This window comes from Dama dama, chromosome 30 (assembly GCF_033118175.1).
Source record: "Dama dama isolate Ldn47 chromosome 30, ASM3311817v1, whole genome shotgun sequence".
Lineage (NCBI taxonomy): Eukaryota > Metazoa > Chordata > Mammalia > Artiodactyla > Cervidae > Dama > Dama dama.
Window position 1 is genome coordinate 55,162,386 of NC_083710.1, and position 20,796 is coordinate 55,183,181.

Genomic DNA, 20,796 nt, shown 5'->3' on the forward strand with positions numbered 1-20,796 from the left:
TCAGTGATGTAGGAAGAAATTCCATGAGATGTATCAGGTTACAGAAAATATCACCCAAAGATAAATATATATTCTTTAGCACATGGTATGTTAGAAAAATGGAAATATTTCATGAGCAAAAGATAGACTGAAGTAAATATTGAAGCTACTTTTCCATAAAAGGACCTGAATTCTGTTTTAGTGTATAATCCAAAGTGTGCCCAGGCTTCTTGTTAATGCACTTTTTCCTTGAAGGTGCTTTGACTCATAATTCTGTATTCAGTGAAACAAAAAAGCAAACAAAGAACCAAACAAAATATTTAAAGATCAACTTTTGAGGGCAATTGCCTCTATTTTGTTTAATTTTCATTATTATTTTAGATTTTTTCTCCCAATAAACTGAATTTCTGTCAGCCCTGTAAGTAGGTGTCATGGCTAAAGCTTTGAGTAGTAACATGATCCATTTGACCAGGCCAGAAGAGTTTTTCCCAAAAAGAGAATGTCACGTCTAATCAAACAAATGAGGTAAATGTTCTTAGTATCAGCATTTAAGGGCAGAGGATGGATTATGCATGAATATGACCGAATATTCTATAAGATCTAGCTGGGTGTTTTATTAATTTATAGTTAGCAAAGGGACATAGGTCTGGACTAGGACAGTGAATCTGAGCATGCTCAGGGAAGTTTTAGGGGAGTGCTCCGGGAAGGTTCTGGGGCTGTAACCTTCCTCTTTAAAGCTACTGTATTGAACAGCTAGAGTTGGGATGGTGATACAGTGATGTCAACGTGGGTGCATGCGAAGTCACTTCAGTGGTGTTAGACTCTTAGCAACCCTATGGACTGTAGCCCGCTAGGTTCCTCTGTCCATGGGATTCTCCAGGCAAGAATGCTGGAGTGGGTTGCCATTTACTTCTCCAGGGGATCTTCCCAACCCAGGGAATGAACCAGGGTCTGCTGCATTTCAGGCATCTGTGCCATCAGGGAAGCTTGAGCATATTACTGACCTTGGATTTAGATGTGAATTCATCGCTTGAGCACACTATTAAGCAATGTGCTGGTTGTTCAGTTGTGTCTGACTCTTTGTGACCCCAAGGACTGTAACCCACCAGGCTCCTCTGTCCATAGGACTTTTTCAGGCGCAAATGCTGGAGTGGGTTGCCATGCCCTCCCCCAGGGGATCTTCCTGACACAGGGATCAGACCTGTGTCTCCTGTATCTCCTGCATTGCAGGCAGATTCTCTACTGCTGAACTGCCAGGGAAGCCCACTGTGATGAGAACAGTTACCAATTAAATACCTTCTCTGTGTTGGAGGATTAAATATACTTTCATTAAATTTCAGAACAACCTTTCAAAGAAGGTTTTCTTATTCCCTTTTTGTAGATGTGGACTGGAAGTTGAAGGCGGTGGGGTGATCAAGGCCACATAATTATTTGCAGAAGAGGCAGGATTCAATCCACTTGTGTCTGACCTAAAGCCCTTGTCCTTTTTCCTAGGATAATCCTCTTCTCTCAGTGAGGTACCCACAACAAACTTTCTGGCACCTTAGTCAAGTTTATCATCACACTTTTGCAGAAGCTGGTCTCCCTCTTGTTCTGACATTAGCGACCGCCCCAGGCAATAGCATTTCATTGCACACTGCAGCAATTATTTACGACTTGGAGGTTTGCAGCCTGGGGCTGGTTTACCTGAACTATTCTGAACAAAAACAAAAGAGTCTCTTTTTCTCGGTTGCTCCAGGATTCTGTGATCCAAAGAAAACCTGTCTTCTGTAGGCGACGTGGAGGAAGAGTTCACACAGAAGAAAGGCCCCTTCTAGGCCAGTGGCCTTGCTTGCTTTGTGTGAGTTTAATTTTCATGCTAAATCTCATCAACTTCAGCAGTTTCTTTACTGTTACTTACAACCTGCAGTGACTGTCGTGGTGGGGTAGGAGTGGGTGGGAGATCGGAGGGGTGAACGGGATGGGCACCAGCCGCGAGCAGGTGAAATGGGCACCATCTCCCTAAGTGAGTGTATATGAAATCTTCGTCCCTGGAATGTTGAAAAAAGTTAATCCCTGTTGTGGACATACTCTGTGTGGCTGCCTGTGTGTCCCTTGTCGCTTTTCTAAATCTGGCCGTTTCTTTAAGACTCAGCTAATGCTTCAGTTACTCCAGGAGTCTTTTCTGATCTTTTTATATCCAGGCCCATAGGGCCAAACTATGCTTCCAAGACACTCTGTTCCTGCTTCTACCAGGTTAGCATTACAATCAGTATTTGTGCCTGATAGTAATTTAAAACAATGCATGGTACTATGGTTTTATTTCATCTTTACACTGTCAGTACAGGATTTATTTGTATAATAAATATTTAGTGAATACATCCTATGTGAAGATACAAGAAAGAGGAAAATCAGACACTGTCTGCCTTGCTTTTCTGCTCCTAAGGCCTATCAGTTAGTTGGAGGGATGTTGGCTTAAATAGAGCAAAAGTCTCAAAGCTGATTCTTAGTCAGGGAAAAACCAAATCATGACAATAGTAGGAAGACCCTGTAGGCACCATCCTAGGAAGTTACTCTCCCATTTCAGTTTGTACATACTAGATTAACAGTTTGCATTGAGATTTGATACCTGAAGCCATTCAGATTTGTCTGTAGGATTGGTTTCTTTCTTTCCATTAAGTGCAAACTTGTATAACCATGCCAGTTGAGGGCAGCTAAGAAACAGGATGGGTTTCCCTGGTGGCTCAGTGGTAAAGAATCTGCCTGCAATGCAGGAGATGAGGATTTGATCCCAAGTGGGGAAGATCCCCTGGAGGAGGGCATGGCAACCCACTTTAATATGGTTGCCTAGAGAATCCCATGGACAGAGGAGCCTGGCAGGCTGAAGTCCATAGGGTCTCACAGAGTTGGAAATGACAGAAGCGACTCAGCAGCAGCAGCAAGAAAGAGGATATCCAATAAAATATCATTAAAAAAGATAGTCAAAGGACAAAAGTGAACCAATCAGTTGTACTGGCATCTGGACACTAGTTTACATCTAGAAGAACTATAGTATGCAAATAAGCTTGGCTGCCAAGATAGAAGTCTTGGCAAGCTCTCTCTTACGAAGTTCAGTTATTTTCAATTTCTTCCCCTTCATCCTTCAATTTTTGTTGTATTTTTATTAAAGTGTTTGAACTACAGGCTCTGGAATTAAACTTCCTGACTACTCATCTCCTTCAGAATGCCCACTAGTTTAATAAACTGAAACTCAATTTGCTCACCAACACAATAAACTAGAAACAATAATGCTATCACCCGTTTTTTTGTGATGACTGAATGAAATAGTGTCTGCTTTAAGGATTTGTCATTTTTCACTCCCGGACTTGAATTTTAATACAGAGCTTAAGAAAGCATATTGGTATGTTTCATTTTTTTGCATATGTTGCTGTTTTTATTTTATTGAAGACTGTAAAAAATGCTGATTTCTAAAATTTTCCTGTTTAAAGAGGTTTCCACTTGCAAAAAACACATTTTATTTGCCCAGAGCCCAGTCTTAATTTTTTTTGTGGACCCTGCTTTGTCGATTATGTTTTTCAAGCTGTGTTTGCTAATCACCAGTCTGTTGGCCACAGGGATTATTAGTCCAGGGGGTAAAACAGAATCTTTAACTGAGCCAGTGCTTCCCTGCAGGCAAAGCTGTGAGACCAGCAACCCCAAGAACACTGCATTCCCTGCTGTGTAGAAACAGTCGATCCGAGTAGATGAAGGTGACCTCAAAACCATGGAGACAGTGGGGCAGAGTATTCTGACACGTTGGTCTCTGGTTTCAGCCACTGTGTTGACCCAGCTGTGTCATGAAACTCTCCTGGTAGCATGTTTGATTTCAACCTGGGCTTCTATCATTTGTAACTAGAGACCACTAATGCAGAAACATGTTGGTATGAGTGTGTGTGTGTGTGTGTGTGTGTGTGCACACGCACAGGTTCAGTCGTGTCCAATTCTTTGCAATCCTGTGGACTGTAGCCCACTAGACTCCTCTGTCCGTGGGATTCTCCAGACAAGGATACTGGAGTGGGCTGCCATTCTGACTCCAGGAGATCTTCTTGACCCAGGGATTGAACCTGCATTTCTTGCATCTTTTGCATTGACAGGAGGATTCTTTACCACTGAGCCACCTGGGAAGTCTCATTGATATGAATGCTGATTGTTATTCAAGGCTAGGTAGAATCTGCTCTCCTATTCTTGATATTATTATGACATTATAAACATGGCTACATTTTAAAACACTCTTCATACGTTAATTTAATGGCTGTGTAATATTCTATCAACAGCTATATCAAATTTTAATTTTAACCATATGAGGGAAGTTTAGATAATTTCCTTATATAATAAACCTAAAATTAAAGGATAGAAAGTTCTTATACATGTTGCTAAATTGTTTTCAAAAAGAGTCTCATTGGCACTGTACAAAAATGCTATTTCATTGCACTATTGCTAACACTGAGTATTAACTGAATATTTTGATACTTTGTGTTGGCAGTCTCAAAATTTTCCCACATGTTTATCCTTTTCCACTTTTTTATTTAGTTCTCAACTCATTTCCTATGGATGCATATTGATTCCTTCTTCAAAGTAAACTCATTTACCTTTTGTAACATTCACACTGATTTTTCCTTACAGTTTATTGTTTGCTTTAGTATTTGGTCACTTTTTTATATACAAAGTTTTACATTCTGATGCTATCAAATGCACTTCTCTTTTCCTTTACCTTTTGTTCATCACTGTCAACCTTAAAAGATTTTCCTATGCTAGAGATCAGATAAATATTCACCTATATTTTTTTCTCTCTTAAAATAAATATTTAAACATTTTCCACTAAGTCATCAATCTGGAATTCACTTTCTCCCAAACAACTTGTTAGTGGTCAGAGGACAATTTATTGAATAATCATTTTTTCACTCAGTTATCTATAACAAGATATAATCACACAGTATATTTTCAATAAATATTCTATGTATGATAAAGTTGCTGTTGACTGTTCCACAGGACACAAAGGGGGTGAACTTAGATTTCACAAAGAAGGGAAACCTAAACATAGAATTTTTAAAAAAAGATTCTACATCTTGAGCTGGGAGTCAGTAGTGGTGCATGTAGGGTGCTCATTCTGATTGGACAGCAATATTGCATCTTCTTATCTGTTGTGTACTTCTGGTGTGAACAAATGATAGATAATATGCAAATAGAGAAAATGTTGACATATTCTTAAAGTGGGTTTTTTGCTTTGCATATACCTAGGTATTTTTGGAAGTGTCATGGGAATGAGAAACAAGAAGCCTGAAAAGCTTGTCTTGAAAATATGAGGGTGCTTGAGAGAAAAACTTACCTTCTTTTCATTTGTTTTGGAAGAGATTGTAAACAGTTTATCAATAATAGAACCCTGGCAACTATTTCTCTGTGTGTCTGTGGAAGAGCAAAACAACAGAGGTTTGCTTACTTATTGTACATCTAGAATTTCACAAAATATCCAGATCTAAGGGAATAAATGTTTAACTTTATCCTTATAAAGTCAAGTCCAGTGTTTTCAAGAAACAATGGTGATCATAGTATGTCACTGAAAATGAAGATTGTTAATGTTATAGTCTTTATTGCCTCTGGCTAGCAATCTCCCATCTGCTTCTATAGAAAAGGATGAAAAGGGGCAAAGCAGAAGTCTTCAGAAATATTAATGAAGAAATCTGAAAAGAGAAAATAGCCAAGACATGAAAAATAGCAGGCTATATCAGCAGCAACAATGGGGGTAATAGATTTGAATAGATTGAACCATTTGCAGTCATTGTATGAAAAGCTAGTTAAATCTAATATAACTTATGTTTTTTTTTTAAGTTTCTGAAGATCCCATAAAAATAACATAAATACTTTTTTGGGACAAATTTATTTATTTATTAGTTTATTGATTTATTCATTTATTTTATCTCCAGACTGAATCTTATGAAACTGCTGTTTCTGAGGTCATGAATAGTCCACCATCAGCAATTTATTACAGTTAAATATATAAGGTGTTGGTAACCTTGTATTATTAAGAATATAGGAAAATTTAGAGAATTCTCTGAATTCATTAATCTAAACAATGCAAATAAGGTCACCAGGCTGGCTATTTAATTGGGACACAGTACATATGCAATGTTCTAGAAATGGGACTTTGAAGTTAGTCTGCCTGGGCCCTGGCTCCACTAGTTACCTGCCATATGCTACTGGGCAAATAATTTAACCCCAGTCTTACTCCATTTCTTTATCCATAAAATGGGGCTATTATGACATTTTGATTTCACTTGTTTGACTTACTATGAATGGAATGCTAGATTTCTAATTTAAAAAAATAGATAGGCAACAAGCAACAAAGGTTTACTATATGTCACAGGGAACTATAGCAATATCTTGTAATAACCTATAATGGAAAATAATTTCAGAAATAATATATATGTATATGTATAACTAATCACAAAAAATTCTACTTTTTAAAATTTAGTAATGTTTATCTTTTTGCCTGTTTTTCTAAATGTCATATGGACAACTAATAACAATGTATGAGATATAAAATTTTAAATGTATTTGTGTAGGATATAAGATTAATATAAATAGAAATCTACTATATTTAAATTATTCATGATATCATTCAAGATGCTCCTATTCTTTATTTTTTCTGAACTTGATAAAATATTCTCAGTGAAATGTTAATATGTTTCACAATGATTATATATGTATTTTTCTTTTCCTTATATTTCTTCTGATTTTTCCTTTATGTATTTTTGTTTCTTTGTTGTTATGTGTCTAATGGTTTATGTCTATCTTCTTTGTGAATTGTATCCTTTATCATTAAAAATATTCACCTTTGTTTCACTTAAAAATAAATAAATTTAATTAAAAATTACTTATTTAATCATCCTCTAAATATTATGAATGTATAATATTTGTGCATTTAAATGTTTAATTTGCATGTCTTGTAGTTTCTAAATTATATTTATAAATATATTAATTTCATAATTTATATTTGTATAATTTATAAATGTACATATTAGTTAACTGCAAAAACATTATACATTCACAGTGTTTGGGGGAAGATCAAATAGGAAAATCAAAGCAGTCAACAAAGTGCTTGGCACTTAGTCAGTGCTCTGTAAATGTCAGTTATTTTTAACCAGCTTCATTGAGGTATAATTTACACCATAAAATTAATCCATGGTAAGTGGATTCAGTAGTTTTTCATAAATTTAAAGGGTTGTGCAGCAACCAGTATGATGTAGAAATAAGACATTTCTCTTTTGTCCATTTGCAGTTAATTTCTATTCACATTCCCAGTTTAGATAAATGTCGCTCAGCTTTCCGTCTCTCTAGATAAGCATTTTCCTGAAAAAGCTACATAAATTGAATCATGCAATATGTAGTTGTTTGTGTTCAGCTTGTTTTCTCCAGCTTAATAGTTTTGAAGTTCTACTATATTGTAGCATGTAGCAGTAGGTTGTTTGTTTTTATTCCCTATATCATTCCCTGCCTTTTTTATCTATTCATCACTTAATGGTTGTTTACAGTTTGGGAATATTGTGAATAAAATTTCTATGAACATACAAGTTTTACAAGGACATATGTGTTCATTTCTCTTGAGAACTTCTAGTTTGAATAGTAAATCTGTGTTTAATTTCTAAAGAAACTGTCAAATAAATTTCCCAGGTGCCTGCACCATTTTATGTTCCCACCAGGAGTGTATGAGGGTTAAAATTTCTTCACATCCTTACTACCATTTGCTTTATCTTTTTTATTATAGCCATTTTGTGTAAAATTGTGTCTAACTCTGGTTTTAACTTACATTTCCCTAAAGGCTAATGAGGTTGAAAGTTTCTCTTAAATGTAGCACTAGTGGTAAGGAACCCACCTGCCCAATGCATCCCTGGGTCAGGAAAATCCCCATGGCAACCCATTCCAGTATTCTTGCCTGGAGAATCCCAGGAAGAGAGGAGCCTGGTGGGCTACATTCCACAGGGTGGTTAAGAGTTGGACACAACTGAAGTCACTTAGTATGCATACTCATTAGCTTTCGGTATATATATATATCTTTTGGTGAAATATGCATTCAAAAATTGTCCACACTCTTTAGTTGAACTGCTTATCTTTTAATTGTTGAATTGTGTCTTCTTTTTGTATTCTGAACATAATTCCTTAATATAACATATGATTATTAATATTTCCTCCCAGTCTGTAGTTTCTCTTTTCATTTCTTAATAGTGTCTTTTGAAGAGCAAAAAATTTTCACTTACAGTTGAATTTATCAATTTTTAATGGATCTTGTTTTTTGTGTCACATCTAATACATTTTTGTCTAACCCAAAATCACAGAGGTTTTTATTTATTCTTTTAGGCAGATATAGTTTGCACATAACATATTAGTTTCATGGATAAAACATAATGATTCAATATTTGTGTATATTGCAAAATAGTCACCAAAATGAGATTTTCCTCATCTAGAAAGTTTCTATTTTTCTAGGAGTCACACAGTTTTAGTTCTTACATATATGTTCTCCTTTGAGTTAATTTTTGTGTATGGTGTGTAGTAAGGATCTAAATGCTTTTTTCTCTTTCTTGTTTTTACATATGTGTGTCTTGTTGTCTCAGCAGGACTTGTTGAAGACACTATCCTTTTCTTCATTGAACTGTGTTGGCATCTTTATTGAAAGCAAATTGACCGTAACTAGAAGAATTTATTTCTGAAGTTTCAATTCTGTTCCACTGATTGGCATGTCCATCCTTAGGTCGATAAACAGCCTGTAAAACCTTAGCTTTGTAGCAAGATTTGAAATTTTTCATTGTTGTTCAGTAGTTAAGTTCTGTCCAACTCTTTGTGACCCCATGAACTGTAACACGCCAGGTTCCTCTGAAATTGGCAAATTCCAATTTTCTCCAACTATTTTTTTCAAAATTGTTTTGACGCCTCTGAGTTCTTTTAATTGCCATATATATTTTAGTACCAGCTTATCGATTTATAAAAAATTCCTGCTAAGATTTTGATCAAAATTACATTGATCTACAGATAAATTTGGCAGAGAATTATAAATTTTAACAATATTAAATCATTCAGTTTATGACCATAAAATATCTTTTTATTTAAACCTCTTAAAATTTTCTCTCAGTAATATTTTGTAATTTAGTGTACAATACTTAGTTTTAAATTAGATTTATTCCTAAATATTTTATTCTTTTTGATTCTCATGCAGATGAAGTTTTCTTCCTAGTTTTTCTTTTGATTATTTGTTGCTTGTGTATAAGATCAGTCCTGAATATTCATTGGAAGGACTGATGCTGAAGCTGAAGCTCTAACACTTTGGCCGCCTGGTGCGAAGAACCGACTCATGGGAAAAGACCCTAATACTGGGAAAGATTGAAGGCAGGAGGAGAAGGGGACAACAGAGGATGAGATGGTTGGATGGCATCACCGACTGGATGGACATGAGTTTGAGCAAACTCTGGGAGTTGGCAATGGACAGGGAGGCCTGGCGTGCTGCAGTCCAGGGGGTCGAAAAGAGTCAGATATGACTGAGTGACTGAACTGAACTGAGTGAATAAAAATACATTTGATTTGTGTAAGTTGATCTTGTGACTTTCTTACATTTGTAAGTTGTATCAATTTAGGATATATAGTTTTTACATATATTGTGTATATATATATATATATATATACACACACATATATATATGTATAATATATCACATACAGGATGGTGTCATCCTCAAATAAAGACAGTTTTACTTATTTCTTTTCAATCCATGTGCATGCTTAGTCACTCAGTCATGTCTGACTCTTTGTGACCCCATGGACTCTATCCTGCCAAGCTCCTCTGTCCGTGGAATTTTCCAGGCAAGAATATTGGAATGGGTTGCCATTTCCTCCTCCAGAGATGTTCCCAACTCAGGGATCAAACTTACATCTTCAGCGGCTCCTGCATTGCAGGCAGATACTTTATTGCTGATACAGATATATATACCTTTATTTTTCCTCATTTGTTTATAGTGGTTTAAATCCAGTACAGTATTGAATAGACCCGAGTTATATTACACATTTTTGTCTCATTTCCAATATTAGACAAAGCATTTATCTTCTACCAGTAAGTTTGGTGATAGCTCTCGGTTTTTTGCAGATGCTCTTTTTCAGGTTGAGGAACATTGTTTCTATTTTCATTTGTTAAGAGTTTTTAAAAAATTTTTTATTATGCATAGGAATTGGACTTTTTCAAATGCTACTGTTGTCTATTGAGAAGAGCATATGGTTTTGTCCTTTACTATATTAATATGATATATTACACAAAATGACCTTCAGATTTTAAGCCAACCTTGCATATCTGAGATAAATCCCACTGGGTCATGTCATCCAACTCTTTTTATATATTGCAGCTTATTTCCTTTCTTTGGTATCACAGTTGTGCAAAACCCCCCTTAAAGTAGGTAGAAGTATTTGATAGTTGATTCTCATGAATGATTGATTTCTTGTCTCCAATATATTCCTTTTTATTTTTTTAGTCTTTTTAATTAAAAAAAATTTTTAAAGTCTTTTTTAAATTGGAGGATAATTGCTTTACCAGTGTTGTGTTGGTTTCTTCTGGACAACAACATGAAGAAGAATAGATATCTCCTTCGTGAGCTTCCATCCCCTGTCTCATCCCAACCCTCTAGGTCCTCACAGAGTGCCAGGCTGTGCTTCCTGTGTTACAGAGCAGCTTCTCGCTAGTTACCTATTTTATATGTGGTAGTGTATATATGTATCGGAGAAGGAAATGGCAACCCACACCAGCATTCTTGCCTGGAGAACCCCATGGACGGAGGAGCCTGGTAGGCTACAGTCCACGGGGTGGCTAAGAGTCGGACACTACTGAATGACTTCCCTTTCACTTTTCACTTTCATGCATTGGAGAAGGAAATGGCAACCCACTCCAGTGTTCTTGCCTGGAGAATCCCAGGGACAGAGGAGCCTAGTGGCCTGCAGTTTATGGGGTCACACAAAGTCGGACACGACTGAAGTGACTTAGCAGCAGCAGTGTATATATATGTGTGTGTGTGTGTGTGTGTGTGTATACGTGTATATATATATATATATATACACACTATGTTCTCAATTTGTGCTATCCTCTCCAGTATATTCTAAATCAATCTTGTTGGAAGGTTTATCAGCACCAGGAGTGATTACTGACTGCTGTGACTTCCTGTCTCCCATACAAACCTACATACCTGAATGGCTGTCCTGTGGCTTTGTCTTACTCATTTCAGTGAAGATTCTTCTGCCTGCTATGGGAGCAGAAAGGCATTTTAAGTATTCTCGAAAAACAATGACTTTATATTAGCAGTCTTAACTAAAATAGTCACTTTTGGTTAGTGCCCTGATGTCCTGTATAATATATTCAAAATGTCCTGATCACTTAGCTGACTTCCACTTACATGATTTTGTGGTTTAGCTGCCACTCTATTACCTCTGTAAACAGGCTGACCATTGTTCATGGCATGTTAAGCATTCAAGGGGAACAGGTTACTCTCTGGTATACCCAACACTTCTGTTCCCACTAGCTGAATTGTCAGCTAGCAAGAATCAGTTGTGCAAATTTCTTAAACTGTGGATTCCAGATGTACTTGTTACAGTAGTTAGATAACTTATTAAATATTTGAATGAATGAAATGGGAAAAGAAAGAGATTTTCCCATGGAAAATAGCTCTAAAATATTGAAAAGACACTGCAAAAAAAAAAGAGGAATTTAAAAAATTATACTGAATTAAAGTTTGGTGAGATAGTTGTAAAATATTGGGAACAAAATAAAACTTGTGATTCTGCACTGTTTGCTCTTTGCAAGTACTGGTAACTTCTAGTTTAACTTAGAAGAATTTCAAAAATAACCCTGAAATACATAGGTAAGTCTTTATGGGAATTGTGCAGAGAATGGGTCCAATTAGAAAACCCAAATTTAAGAATTCCAAATATATTGGTTCTAGGCCTTCCCAGATGGCACAGTGGTAAAGAATCTGCCTGCCAATGCAGGAGACTCAGGTTAGATCCCTGGGTCGGGAAGATCCCCCAGAATAGGAAATGGCAACCCAGTCCAGTATTCTTGCCTGGAAAATTCCACGGACAGAGGAGCCTGGTGGGCTGCAGTCTATGGGGTCACAAAGAGTTGGACATGACTGACCACACACACACACACACACACATACACAGATCAGAAGACTAGAAAATGAGTGTATAACAATAGTAAGCTATATATGATGTGTTTGTGTGTACACATACATTTCTTATATTAAATGACTTTTTTAATAAATGGTCTATAGATCGTAATTGTGTCACTGAGTCATATAAGAAGTCTTGTACTAAACTTTCCAACATTCCCATGGTTTGGATGTTGGGGCCACTATTTCATTGTTTTCTTGGCTATGAGATATGCCTTCAGATTGGAATGTAGCACAATAATAGAGCATGTGATTTAGAGAAAGTAAAACTATGCTGTTTTACTTTGCTTCTCTAATTTGAAGGTGAGGAAGAATATGGAGGATAAATAGCTAGTTCCAACTTAGATGTATTCGTATCTCTCCCAAGGGGGTAGAGTTTTTGAGGATCAAGATGAACTACTGAAGTTTCTTAACCAATTTCAGTGGTTTTGGATCAAGGTAGAGAATAAAATAGAAGATAAAGAGACCTGAAAGCATAACAGATGATCAGTGAAAGTGCTAGTCACTCAGCCATGTCCGACTCTTTACGACCCCATGCCTCCCAGGCTTCTCTATCTGTGGAATTCTCCAGGCAACATTACCGGAGTGGGTAGCCATTCCCTTCTCTTGGGCATCTTCCCAAGCCAGGGATTGAACCCAGGTTTCCTGCCTTGCAGGCAGATTCTTTACTGTCTGAGCCACCAGGAAAGCCAACAAATGGTGAGAGATAGGGTTAATTTTTAATTTGAAACAAGACTCCAAGAAAACAAATTTTAAATCAAGTGAAAGAGTTAAGCTACTCCATGGTAATAAACTCTCAATGAAAAGGAGCGTCCGTCTGAGAATCCATTCTTGTGTCACTGCTCTATTATGCAGAGAAATATTCATCTGGAGCCAAAGTCTTTTTCTTGTGCCTTTGATTATTCTTTTTCTGGCAGTAATTTGGCCAAAGACTTTTTGGTAGGTGTATACATTTGAGAAAAAGACCATTTTGTTAGATGACTTCCTTCCATTTAATTAAGGATCAAATTTTTAGTCTCATTGCAATCTGATTAGACCATTGTCTTAATGTGATAAAGATAGGAAATGTTTTTCTAAAAAGACAACTTTCTGAGGACAAGGAACAACCGGCCTTTCCCTCTGCGAAACCTCCATTAATAGCGCATGAAGAAGCAATAACAAAGTCCTCAGTGTTCTCTTCACAGCCTCCTTAAGAGCCCATTCTGTCTGTAAGAAGCTTTCTGTTGCTAATGTGGGCTGAGTCACTGACAAAGGCCAGTGTTAATGGTCTGCTTCAAGACTCTAATCCCTGGAAGGGGAGCATTTCCTTGGATGGCTTTGTGATGTGCTTGTCAAACATTTTAAACCATTTAGCAGAAAGAAGCATTGTGATGACAAGACACGACACGGCCAGTTCTTTGGGTGCATCTGCCAACGGAGTAATGCGATGATCCTTCTGGGCTCCGGTGGCTCAAGCACCAATGCAAACGCATGTGTGGAGTCCATCTTGTGACGAGGTTTTGATGTTTTGCCTATTAAATACGTAGTTTTGACTGGGCTCACTGGCTTCCCTTGCATCTGTTTTCTTGCAGAATATATTATTAATGTTTCATCCTAAATAATATTCTTTCTGATTAACCTTAAACTTCTTTCGGAAGGCTGATAAAGTCAGATTTTTACAAGCATGCCTTTTTTTACACTCTCCCAAAAATCACTGGAACATTGAGGAAGAAAACCGGATGGAATCTCCCTTTTTCTTGCCAGTTGAAGATTCATTTTCAGCTGCTTCTTTCTAAGCCAAATGCAGTAAATACCATGTTAGTTTGTTTCCATCTGGGATAATGATTCTAATACTCATTTATTCAGGGGATTAATGTACCTATTGTTCTGACTTAGCAATGCATTTGCTTAATGACTGCCAAGCATTGCTCCAAAAAAAATCACATTAACCACACTATCCATGATGCTTGCTGAGCTCGCAAGAAATAAAAAACTTAAAGTGGTCCATTTTCAAGAATAACTAGCTTAGAGTGAAAACTTGCTGATGCAATAGCCGGTAGCTGTAAGGGTTACAAAACTAGAAAGTCTGGGCAAACAAAGGGAGGGCAGGTGCCTATAATTTTCATGCAGTGAAATCCTATTGGTGAATTCAAAACATAAGAATGGGAATAGGTGCCCAGGAAAGGAGGAAATAAGATGTCAGAGACGGGCCAGTCCATAAAGAGGGAGGGATCAAACCGAGGTGACATCTGGGAAGATCGTTCTCCCCATAGTACTCAGCCAATGAGGAACCGGGAGAGGGACTTGCATGCTACGGATGGATAAGATGCTCCCTGTAACAACTCTGGGTGTGCCTGCCCACCAGAAACCCGATCTTGCAAGACCATCATTAAAGCCTCACTTCCCTCTGTACCTCATGTCTCCAAGTCCATTCTTTGAGTTTGGACTGGTGAGCATGTTTTTCATAGACTCAGAGATACAACTTGCCATAGCAATTGGAACTTAATCCTGAGAACCAAAGATGATCAATATTTTTATCCATCTTTTATATAAATTGGAAAAGAAGGATGAGAGGAAAAGGCTTTAGACTTAACTTAGACCAGGAATTGAGTCTACACACACACAAATATGAACCACTTCCATGGTGGCTCAGATGGTAAAGAAACTGCCTGTAATGCAGGAGACCTGGGTTTGATCCCTGGGTCAGGAAGATCCTCTGGAGAAGGAAATGGCACCCCACTCTAGTATTCTGCCTGGAGAACCCCAAGGAGAGAGGAGCCTGGTAGGCTTACAGTTCATGGGGTCACAAAGAGTTGGACAGGACTGAGCGACTAAGCACAAACACATATATCTGTGAAATGATATGTTTCTTGCTTTATACTCTACCAGTAAACAAGCCTTTTCCAAATAAAAATTTCTGAGTCCAGGTGAAACAAAGCCAGCTATTTGGAATCCATCAGCTACTTCATCCCTAGGAAGAGCTGAGGAGCTGGGGGGATGTGAAAGGCTGCCATCAGTCACATTCACTATCTCTTATGGTAAATAAGGGATTAGTATGTGAACAGTAATGAAAGCAGGATTGGCCCCAGATAGCTAGATGCACATGAAAGAAATAATTTCAGGAAGCCCAGATGCTTGCATCTTCCCATATACAGAAGATCATTTAATCTCTTCATATAAGAAATTTAGTTTTCTCTTAATTAACAATAATCTTTTAATATTCAGATTATCTGCCTCTTGCTGTAAACTTGTATATAGCCTGGCCCCTCCCCTGCCTCCTCAAAGTCAGCTCTCTTGGGATCACCTGAGATGCTGTCTCCCGGTCTGAGTCCTAACATTCCCACAGAATAAAACCTAACTCTCAACTTTTAGGTTGCACGTATTTTTTTGGTGGACATATCTAAGACCTTGTTTATTCTCACACCATCTGCAGGAACTTGCAGAGAGAAGGCAACATTTATTACTTCCTGCTTTGATTATAAAATGCAGGGGAGAGGTGGGGGTAAGTGGGGGAGCAGTAAACTCTGGAGTCAATGAGTTCCCAGAAATGCTCTGGTATCTTCAACCCTTTTTCTTTTCATCTCTTTCCTTTTCCTCTCTCTTTTTTTCTTTTCCTTCTCCTTTTCCCCTATATTTTTCTTCTCTTCTCCTCTCTTCCCCCATATTACCCATGAGTAGTGATTAATGCTTAGTACTTAGGAACATACAAGACTCTACTGACTACTGACCCTAAGGACTAAGCAGATCCTCTCCCTCTATCCTCTTAGTCTAATTATCCAGCAACATTCCCTCTGACCTAACAGTTATTATTCTTGGAATTAAGAACAGTAGAAAACAGTGTTCTGGAATCTAATGCTGCAAATAAGAGCTCCTGGATATTATTAAGCAGTCTATTAATAAAATTATTCCTAGCAGACTTCCATATTTATTGGCATTTAGTTTTTCTGAACAGAAATGCTTTTCTTTAAAACATAATTTATAATTTAAATTGACTTTTTATAAGTTATTCTGTAATAATTTTCAGACAAAATTTTCAAGAAGAGATATCTCTTATTCATATAACTATTCAGAAATTCTGACAAAATTGTTTACTGTTCTGTTTCCTAAAAGATATCAAAATCTCCCTATCCTCTCATCATCCTCATTAACTCCCTCCCAATCCTCCTACCACCAAAAACAAATTAAAGCCTCAAAATATATGCTTTCATTCAATGGATGTATACAAATTTTAAAAATACACTGGTTGTTTTTGTTCAGGGTTATTGTTATTTACTAATTTCTCACTTTCACTTCTTTTGATGTTGTTTTACACTCTCTCTCCATCATCACAATATGTGCAGTCTTGATGGGTGATAATCCACATGGATCCCGTTTAGCCAAGAAATAGGCATTAACCCAAACTAGGCCAGTCAGTCTTTAGCTCTGATATTTCTACCCAGGACACAGTAATGGAAGAAAAATGAATCATTAGGACTGATGTATCCTTGCAAGAATGTAGCCATTAATTTCTGCCCTCATTCCTGTCCTTTCTAAGTCTTAGATACTAAGTTTTACTTACCATTTCACTCCTATGTTTCCACTAAATTCCCTTTGTGTTTCCTTAGCTAGAGTCAGATATTGTTGCTTACAACAAATGACCCTAACTGATCTGCTGCTCATCTACTTCCTTTCTGTATGGTTTCCATTCTTTTTTCTTCTTCTTTCTGTCTTCCTTTCCATCTGCCACCTTGCACTTTATTACTATTCTCACATTTGTCTTTCTATGGTTTGGAGACTTTCAAGGATGGATGAAAAATGAAAAAAGCTAAGACAAAAATAGAAAAAAATGTTTTGAAGGTGTTTAATCAGGGCAACTTTATTTTTCTTTCTGATTAAAAATTGTGAGTACCATGACCATATATTGTGTATAATTCCAAGTCTTATCTGAGTACATATGCTACTATTATTAACAGCAAAAAAAAGTTATTTAACCCTCCCCTCAAAACTATGCAGTGCCTTCAACTATTTTACAATTTTGGCCCATTAAAACACATTTATAGCTTGTCTAAAATAATTAGATGATTTGATTTATTCAGTATTTATTTCCAAGGGAGCTGCTGCCAAATCTATGTCTTACTAAAGCAATTAACAAACTTATTTTTGGAAGTAAGCATTTAATATCTTTCCTGCTGCAGGCTGAAAAAAATTAAGATTTGATGTTCAGTCTTTGGCTATAATTAAAGGTAAATTTAAATATTATCAAAGTAGCAGAGGAGCCACAGCTAAAATGTTTACTTGAAAATGAAGTGAGTCATTTCATTGAGTCAATTGCTCTCTCCTATGCTTGCATGCATGATCAACAGAAGTGTGTGTTTTGTCCTCAATTCCTTCCCTCAGATATGCAACAGCTGTTCTTTCCTTCAAATTGTAAACTCCATCTTCCTGTTTTACCTTAATTGTTTTGTCCAAACTGCTGCAGATATAATAGCAATTCAAAATCTAAAGAATTTGCAGTGAAGCCAAGATGGCGGAGTGGAAAGACTCTGAGCTTACCTCCTCCCACAGGCACATCAAAATTATAAGTATTTACAAAGTAACTCTCTATAAGCACCACCCAAAGACTAGCAGAAAAGGTATTCCACAAGTAAAGGTGTGAAGAAGGAAGCACAAGGAGATGAGGAGGAGGAATTAAAGCACAGTATAGTCAAGGCCCACACCATTGAGTAGGCTCCCCACAGATGGGAGGATAATCACAATTGCAGAGGTTCTCCCCAAGGAACAAGAGATCAAAGCCCCACAGTGGGCTCCTCAGCTTGGGGGTTCTTTGCCAGGAAAATGAGCTTCCAGAATGCTGGACTTTGAAAATCAGTAGGGCTTATATTTGGGTTTCCCTGGTGGCTCAGACGGTGAAGAATCTGCTTACAATGCAGGAGACTTGGGTTTGATCCCTGGGTTGGGAAGATTACCTGGAGATGGGAAAAGCTACCTACTCCTGTATTTTTGCCTGGAGAATTCCATGGACAGAGGAACCTGGAGAGTTACAGTCCATGGGGTCCCAAAGAGTAGGAAATGACTGAGCGACTAACATATACACATAGGGCATATATTCGGGAGAGCTGAAGGGTTATAGGAAATAGAGCCTGCCCCCACAAAGGGCGTGTACAAAATCTCACACTCTTTATAGTCCTAGGGCAGAGGCAGTAATTTGAAAGAAGTCTGGCCCAGACCCACTTGCTGACCTTGGAGAACCTCCTGGAAAGGTAGGAGGCAACTGAAACTCCCTGTGGACATAGAAGATTGCAGTAACATGGCTGAGAGCTCATTCTACCAAGAAGACACTGGTGCTCACAAGTGCTATTTTGGAGCCCTTCATCTAACCTATTAATGCCAGAGGTTTACCGGCCTATCAGTGGGCTGGCACCAATCCTGGGTCCTCCCACTCCCCACAGTTTCATCTGCCCTAGGTCCTGGGCCCACCCACCAGTAGGCCAACACTGCTGGGACCCACTGGGCCATCTAGTCAACCTTGCTGAGCTCCAGTCCTACTCATCAGTGATTGGTCCACCACAAAAGGCAGGGCCTGACAGCCAAGCAGGCTGGGGCCAGTCCTGCTTGCCATCATGGTCACAATCAGTCATTTCAATCTTTGTGACTCCATGAACTGCAACATGCCAGGAAGTTGGCTCCATAACAACTGAATGGCCCACAGAGCCCACATAGAGAGAACTCTTAGAGCATATAGCCCTGGTGACCAGAGAGGAGTGCACTGCTGGACCCCATAGTACATCTCCTACATAAGGCTCCCTCTCCAAGATTGAGAAATATAACTGACTTACCAAACATATAAAAATAAACACAGAGAATTAGACAAGATGAGTTGACAGAGGGATATATTCCAAATGAAAGAGCAAGACAAAATCTCAGAAGAACTAAGCAAAGTGAAGCAAACCCACGTGGAACTTGAGAGAAGAGTGGGTGAACACAGTGAGGCATTTAATAAAGAGTTATTATAGAAAATATGAAGAAGAACCAACACAGCTGAAGAACACAGTAACTGAATTAAAAAATACACTGGAAGGAATAAACAGCAGATTAGATGATTCAAAGGAACAGATCAAAGTTTTACAGACAAGTGAAACCAAAAGAGTTTCACACCACTAAACCAGCTTAACAAGAAGAGTTAAAGGGACTTTTCTAAGCAGAAAAGAAAAGGTCACAACTAGAAATATAAAAATTACAGAAGGAAACATCTTATTGGTAAAGGCAAACATATGGTAAGGGTAGTAGATATAAGTGGTTACTTATAAAGTTGGTAGGAATATTAAAAGACAAAAGTAGTAAAATCATCTATATCCACAATATGTATTAAAGGATGCATAAAACAAACAAAAAAACATCAAATATGATGTCACAAACATTAAATGTGGTGAAAGGGAGTAAAAATGAATTGTTAGAATGTGTTGGAACTGAAGAGATCATCAACTTAAAATAATTACTGCCCATGAACTTTCTGGTAATCACAAACCAGTCAGTCAGTTCAGTCGCTCAGTTTTGTCCCACTCATGATGACCCATGGACTGAGGCACGCCAGGCTTCCCTGTCCATCACCAACTCCTGGAGCCTACTCAAACTCATGTCCATCACATCGGTGATGCCATCCAACCAGCTCATCCTCTGTTGTCCCCTTCTCCTCCTGCCTTCAATCTTTACCAGCATTAAGGTCTTTTCCAATGAGCCAGTTCTTTGCATCAGGTGGTCAAAGTATTGGAGCTTCAGCTTCAGCATCAGTCCTTCCAATGAATATTCAGGACTGATTTCCTTTAGGATGGACTGGTTTGATCTCCCTGCAGTCCAAGGGACTCTGAAGAGTCTTCTCCAACACCACAGTTCAGAAGCATCAATTCTTTGGCTCTCAGCTTTCTTTATGGTCCAACTCTCACATCCATACATGACTATTGGAAAAACCATAGATTTCACTAGATGAACCTTTGTTGGCAAATAAATGTCTCTACTTTTTATTATACTGTCTATGTTGGTTATAGCTTTCCTTCCTAGGAGCAAGTGTCTTTTAATTTTATGGCTGCAGACACCATCTACAGTGATTTTGGACCCTAAGAAAATAAAGTCTGTTTCTATTGTTTCCCCATCTATTTGCCATGAACTGATGGGACCAGTCTCTTGATGAAAGTGAAAGAGGAGAGTGAAAAAGTTGGCTTAAAGCTTAACATTCAGAAAACTAAGATCATGGCATCTGGTCCCATCACCTCATGGGAAATAGATGGGGAGACAGTGGAAACAGTGTCAGCCTTTATTTTTGGGGGCTCCAAAATCACTGCAGATGGTGACTGAAGCCATGAAATTAAAAGACGCTACTCCTTGGAAGAAAAGCTATGACCAACCTAGATAATATATTAAAAAGCAGAGACATTACTTTGCCAACAAAGGTCCCTTTAGTCAAGGCTATGGTTTTTCCACTGGTCATGTATGGATGTGAGAGTTGGACTGTGAAGAAAGCTGAGTGCCGAAAAATTGATGCTTTTGAACTGTGGTGTTGGAGAAGACTCTTGAGAGTCCCTTGGACTGCAAGGAGATCCAACCAGTCCATCCTAAAGGAGATCAGTCCTGGGTGTTCATTGGATGGACTGAT